This window comes from Mus pahari, chromosome 8, assembly GCF_900095145.1.
Source record: "Mus pahari chromosome 8, PAHARI_EIJ_v1.1, whole genome shotgun sequence".
In the NCBI taxonomy this organism is placed as follows: Eukaryota; Metazoa; Chordata; class Mammalia; order Rodentia; family Muridae; genus Mus; species Mus pahari.
In genome coordinates this window covers 10,418,001-10,425,145 of record NC_034597.1, presented here as the reverse complement: position 1 = coordinate 10,425,145, position 7,145 = coordinate 10,418,001, and the positions used below count along the sequence as shown (strand labels likewise).

Genomic DNA, 7,145 nt, shown 5'->3' with positions numbered 1-7,145 from the left:
AACACTAAGAGCCCTGGAAGGTTAAAGGTCAAGGAGACTCTTACAAAGGATCCAGGCATTGAAAATTCAGAGTTCATGAAGCATCTTAAAACAGAGATCTCTGATTAGACCTGGTGTGATTATGGATCATGTGGAGTCTCAAGTGGAAGGACTTTCAGTGGATTCAACTACAGCTGCCTGGTGTCTCCTTGCTGAACAGACTGGACTGTAGCTGCTGGTTCCTGCCTGGTGTCTGCCTGCATAGAGGATTGGTCTACAGCTGCTGAGTTGTCTTTGGTGTTTGCTATGGGACTGAACTGCTGCTAAAGAAGATCAAACTCACCCCCAAAGAACTATTGCTGAACAGTCACAGCCTTGGAGGCACAGTTCTGCAGTGCAGTGCATGACTGAGTACCTGGTCTACAACAATCCACAGGTTTTTATGACAGGTTCAGGTAACCATGCTCCACTGAGAGGACTTACCAACACTTTGTTGAAGAAAAGATACAGAACGATTTATATATCTACTCTCCATTGCAAGATGTTGTTAATTACTTTATAATTGCTCATGCCTGTGACCACAAAAGGACCCTCTGCCATGCACGGAAGCATGATCCTCTNTTGTGGAGAAGCCATCAGGACCCATGGACATGAACTAAAGCAGTTTGGAATACCGGCCAGTGAAAGGGATTCAGAAGTAACGCAGGCTTCCAAATCCACAGCCACAAGGATCCAAATGATAACATCTCTGAAAATCAAACCAAGAAACTCTGGGATGGAAAAAAAAAAAATCTCTGAATGGTTTTCAACCTGTTTTATATAAAATTCTACTTTGACTTGGAAAGAAAAAAAAAAAGAAACAGCCTTTTAGCATCCTGAAACACCAGAGTCAGGTCCCAGTTCAGAGGTGTAGCACAGGCCCCATTACAGTGGTTTAAATCACATCCCACACAGGCTTCAGAAGGCTGAAAACAAGTGGGTCCTGAAGGGAATGCCACATAAGTAAAAGGAAATCTGTACAAATCTTTATTTTAGCATTTAAAAAAAGATACATACTCATTTCAACAGATTTCCCAAGCCTGGTGACCCAGTAAGCTACACACACTCTCGGGCACTTGAGGGCTATAATACAGGTGCTCACTAGGATGTCAGACAGGGTGGTAACTTTCCTGCATTGAGACCCTCACAAAGACACTTTGAGGCATAGGCTATGGGGACAGCTGCATTGGAACCTTCTCTCCAGATTACTAAATCAGGAAAAGCAGCATGGTTCTTGGTGCTTGGGCAGAGCCACATGTGCTCAGGTCAGGCTTCCTGGGTGCAAGGACTAGGATTATCTGTTTAGCAAGGCACCCTGGGGGCAGTGGTGATAGTCTGGGTGGTCTCAGTGGGGAGTTTTTCACAGTTGCACCATGCCAATGGCTCAGGATTCCCCCAAATGATTCGCCAGTTGGCACTTTTTTTTTGTGGACAGTTGGAGATTTGGAGGAATTAGCTGTGATCCAGGATACTCAAGGACTTTTGCTAATGTTAGCCTTTGACTAGAGTTGTATTTTTTAACAGTCTGTCTTCTGGTGTATGTGTGCCTCAAAAAGAGACATTCTCAGTAGGAACTCATGGTAGAGGACACCCCAGAGGTACACCTTATTGTCCATCCAGTCCTCAATCATCACCAGGGAGCACACAGTTCGGGGTGCCATGCAGCATGGTTTTCTTGTAAGATTGCACCCAGAGTCTGCAATCCTCAGCTCTCTGTTTGGCTCAAGAAGCAGGTTCTACAGCTTAATGTCTCTGGATGACAGTGAGAGAGTGTTTGCCTACTGGGTGCTGTAAGTAGCTGTTCTCTGCTCATCAAACTTGCAGAGTTTTTGAAGCTCTCTGTGGACGGTTCCAAGGGGCATGTATTCTAGAATTGGATAACATCTGGTGGCATTGTGGAAGTATCTGTGCAGCATGAGAATGTTAGGGTGCTGCAGGTGGGACTGGATCTCCACTTCTCGTCACAGCTGATGGTCCATCCCTGCCTTCTCCAGCCTTGTTTTAAATAGTACCTTTAGGGCCAGTATAAACTTGCTCTGATTCTCTCTTGCTAAATAGACATTTCCAAACTTTCCTTTACCTAGTGAGTGGCCATTGTCAAAATCTTCCGACAACCACTCCTTTTGTTTGTTTGTTTGTTTTGTTTAGTTTTTTTGTTTTGTTTTGTTTTGTTTTTGAGCCTTCAGTTTTCTCTGTTGTTGCCTGTTCCTTTTCAGAATTATTTCCAGATATTTCCTGGGGGTTATTGAGATGGGAAGACAGGCTGAGAAGGCTGGCAGTTGGCAACTGCTTTAGCACTGGCTCTGACCTGAGACAAGTTTCTGTGCCTGTGGAGGGACATACTGAGAGGGATTGGAAGGACACTGGACCCACTGGGCCTGGCCACTGCTAGCTGCTGATCCTGGGTTCTGAGAAGGAACCTGCTCTGTCACCAAGACTCCTTTCAGATTGAAGGAAACTGTGCTCCTAACAGGCCTGGAAGCACAGTTTTCTTTATATCTGTCCTTGTCACCCACAGCGGGGAACCTGCTTCTGACTGATGCCTGCCTCCAAGGACCCAGGAACTCTGGGTTTTGTCCTTTTTGATCTTTTTCAAATGAGAGGGGGAAAGCCTCAGGAGTGTCTGGAATGTTTGCATGGACTTCTTTCTTCCTCCCACAAAGTCTTACCCCAAACCACAGACACTCCTGGCTAAATAGATGATCAAAGATAAGTAAAAGGAGGGATCACATGAAGTTTTAAATAGGTTTCCAAAGCTGTTGGAAGACAGTATGAGTGAGCAAAGAGTTCCTGGAGATTGTCAGTTACATATGAAGCACAGTGGCCCGGAAACATTCTGATTGCAGACCACTGAGACAGCTGTTAGGCACAGAATCACTGCCTACTAAGTAAGTAGAGATTGTAGATTTTCCATTATCCTTAATACTGTCTCAAAAAGCTAGTTTCCCGAGAACAATAAGAGAATTTATTGCTGAAACCATTACAAAAGACTAGTTTTATATTATTGATCTGATACTTTGTTGTCTTGTTTTTCATTATTGATATTTACATAAAAACATTATGGCTTTATACTATGCCTCTGAGTACACCATTAAAAAAAGAATTATTTTAGATTAAAGAAGACTTCTCCCACAGTATGGTAAAGGCATTTTTGTTTGTTTGCTTTTTGTTTTTTGCTTTTTCTCCAACATTGAGTGAATTTGGAGTCTTTCCAGTGCACCTTCGCAAGATTTTAGTTTATAAAAGAATTCAGACATTTACTCCCTTTCTCTTTTTATTAAAGAGAGCATCCTGTGTAAAATCATTTGCAGATTCATATGTGACTTCCTAGCTTATATTCAAATAGCAGCTCTAAAGTCCATGTTGCTAATGTCCCAGAGCTTGACCCCATGGTGAGCTGCCATGTGAACACTGTGGCTGACATAATGCATTTGAGAGCTGTTGCAGATGCCACACAGGTACATTTTATCTCCACCACAGGTCTTTTAATGCGTTCTTCCTTTTCCACTGTTGCAGAATCATGGGCCACATTACTATATTTCTGTAGCTGACTACAGTTTTGTTTTGTTTTGTTTTTTTTCTCCCAGAAAAGCAGTTACTGGCCAAGCAGATCCCAACCTCAGTTTTCTACAGATGAGTCAATCAGAAGACATGAATGTAGACCACCCAGGGTGGGTCCTGAGTAGATGGGCGAGCGCTTCCTTTGGCTCTTTATGAAGACTACTCTTTCCCTCTGTCATCCTGAACTGAAGAAAGGGTTAAGGGATCAGATGAAATTTGAGTTCTGCTGACATGGTGAGATAACAAACTTTTAGAGCACACATAACACAAGTACCTCCCAGGACTTACTGTGCAGACCTCTTAAAAGAATCTGGCACATTATCAGCTGAGGAGATAGACCAGAGTTCAATTCACAGAAGTCATTAGAACAGCCAGGTATGGTGATGTTCATTTGCAGCCCCAACACTAGGGATGCAGACTAACCAGCCTAGCCTTGGAGAGTTGCAGGCCAAAGAGAGAACCTGCCTCAAAAACAGTGGATGGCTTCTGAAGAATGATACCATTTGTCCTTTGCCTCCCACACACATATGTGCATTTATAAATATCGTTTACCACATTAGAGAAATAACTATATGCAGTATTACTGTTGCATGGCACCAGACTCAGTAGGATTTTTTAAGGGAAATGTTACCTCTTGTGAGTTGCATCTTCTGTAACCTGCATAAATTGTCTCTTTGCAATAGGAAAACACATAGCTAAGGAGATGTAGAGTGCAGGTGAGCTCCACTCAGCCTCTTCATGCTGATGGGTGAATATATGTCCTGGTGTGCTAGATGGCAGACCTCTCCTTTCAAACTGTGCTTCATGGTGTGAGCAGCTCCCTTCTCTGAATGTGAAAGTAACCTCCCCAAATTGTTCTGAGCGAAAGAGACAGATGTCTGGCAGAACTGAAACACACGTTGTTGGGTCTTATGGAAGAAACATTCTTTGTAGTCTGAGGGATCACAGGGAGTATGACTGCAGTTGTTGTCGCTAGCGTGACTTTAGAAGTGAATTCTGGGGAAAGATAATGTTAAGTGAATCCAAGACGAACTGAAAATATTAAATATCTGGTAACGTGTGTATAGTTCCAATCAAATAGTTATCTCTAAAAATCTCCTGTCTCCTAGTTTTAAAGTTTTGGTTACTGAGAACAAGAGGTAAGTAAAGGATAGATTGAAGAGAAATTCTGGTGACCCTGATAAATGTCTACATTGACTGAATTTCTTTTTTAAATTACCCTTATTGTTAATGGCTTTTCATTTGAAACAGAACACTAGCCTAATCTTTGAGGAGTGCGCTCTGGCTGTATGCTAGACTGTGATAAATTAGATTGCAGAATAACAGAGCATACACATGTGAGCCTGAAAGCCACATGTCTGCCCATGTCGTCCTTCCCATATGTGCCTTCCATGTGCCTGGCAGTGGATGCTGTTCTGAATGCACTGTGTAGATCAGCTCACTTGGTTTTCAGCAACTTTAGGGAGAAGGACAGTTGCAAATAGAAACTAACCAGTGTTAGGCAGATAATCCATGTCTCAGACACAGCTGTCCAGGACGCGGCTCTGGTTTTGGAGCCTGATTTTCTTCTATATAACTACTGAATATGTGGAGGGTTCAAATTCCAGTCCAGGTAACTGAAAAGGGTTGCTTTGAAGATTCTAAGTTGAAGTCTATCTTCAGCAAAAGCTTTTTGATTTTTATACAGAAGTCATTTTATTAGTGATTTTTGGAGAGTAATACAATAATTTATTTCTAATTTTATACAAAGTAGATTACCAGAAAACCATTTATTCCTACATTTTATATTTCAAATTGGATGCCTGTAAAGGATGTGTTGAAGTCGTCCCTATGTGCAGCCTGGCTTCAGCTTTGAACAGTAAGAATCTGAGCCTCAGGAAGGGCTGGGATAGGCTTGGTAGGTTTGGAAGGTGTTATCCGAGTTATCATGGGTAGAGAAAATGGGGGGAACCAAAAGAGTCACCCCTGGAAAGAGAGACTGTCTGTTTGGGTCCTTGGTTGGTTGGTTGTAGTGTAAGGCAGGATATTGATTGGAGGTGGGCCTGAGAGGTTGATTTGGTCCCTCTGGTGGATCTTGTTTGTGCTCCATAGGATCTGTGGCCCTCTGTTATGACATGCAAGTATTTATTTTATCCATAAAAGATATTTTGTGATAAAAATGTTCCTGCCTTTTCTAGCATGTCATCTCTTATTGTTTCGATTCCACCATCAGAATTCACAGGACAGGCTCTGACAACTTAGTTTTAGAAGGTGTCCTTCCCACCTTGTGATTTGGCATGCTTCCTCCCATCTACCACTGGGAATTATGTAACCAGTGTTTTCCATTTGCTTTGGTTTCCAGGAAGCTGGGAGTTGTGTTTCCTTTTAATTATAATAACTTTATTAGCCTATGCATTTGAATAAGGGAGTTTCTTCAAGTCTCTGCAGCAGAAGCTTTGATGCATCAGCTGTAGATCTACTCAGGAAACTCCTGAGGGCTACTGAAGTTAATGGTAAAATTGTTTGCAAGCACTGTGCACTTGATAGGCAGAGTATCCTTAACTTTCCCCAGATTTTCAGTGACTTCTGCCGGAAATCCCCCACAAGATCCCTGAGAACCAGTCTCTGGGAGGTGGGGCTTTTAGCGGCCTGACTATAAGCCCCTGCTAACCTCTGACAGCAGGCAGGGTGTCAATCAAACCCTTACATTCATACCATCTCACCTGTCAGTTTAGAAGGCAGCACCAGTAATGTTAGGGATACCTAGTCTCGAAGACACCAGAGGGTTGCGGGTGTTTTCATGCCAAGTATGGAACAACTGCATTTATTTATTTTTATTTTTTATTTTATTTTTTATTAAACTAATAAAATTTATTTTAAAATATACAATTCAGTATTGACATTTTTAAGACATCAAAATAATTTATAATAGTTAAATTCCTCTTAAATACACATAATATCTTCTGAAGCTAAAAGTAATATGCACTCAACCAGTTTGTAAAATCTATTTGGAACATTAAACATGATAGAAGTGGGAAAAAAGTCTCTTATTTCCTTTCCTCTATGAAAGGAAATTGCGAAAAGTTCTTCGTTAGACAGAAACCGTTCCATCTCCAAGGGAGAATATGAAGTGTAACTATGGCTTCATAGAACAAGTTGGGTAGTATTCCTTCCGTTTCTATTTTGTGGAATAGTTTGAGGAGAATTGGAATTAGGTCTTCTTTGAAGGTCTGATAGAATTCAGCACTAAAACCATCGGGTCCTGGGTTTTTTTTTTTGGTTGGGAGACTTTCTTTTTTTATTAGATATTTTCTTTATTTACATTTCAAATGCTATCTTGAAAGTCCCCTTTACCCTCCCCTGACCCCTGATCCCCTCCTACCCACTCCCACTTCTTGGCCCTGGCATTCCCCTCTGCTGGGGCATATAAAGTTTGCAAGACCAAGGGGCCTCTCTTCCCAATGATGGCCAAATAGGCCATCTTCTGTTACATATGCAGCTAGAGACACGAGCTCAGGGGGTACTGGTTAGTTCATATTGTTGTTCCACCTATAAGGTTGCAGACCCCGTCAGCTCCTCAGGTACTT

At 42.0% G+C, this 7,145-nt stretch overlaps 1 protein-coding gene and 1 pseudogene across 3 annotated transcripts in view; one reads left to right on the top strand and one right to left on the bottom strand.

The window, feature by feature from the left end:
* Positions 1–7,145, top strand: part of LOC110325408 (ubiquitin-conjugating enzyme E2 E2) — a 289,650-nt gene that overhangs the window by 43,185 nt on the left and 239,320 nt on the right. The window lies entirely within an intron of this gene.
* On the bottom strand, positions 1,227–3,898 carry LOC110325667 (annotated as a pseudogene).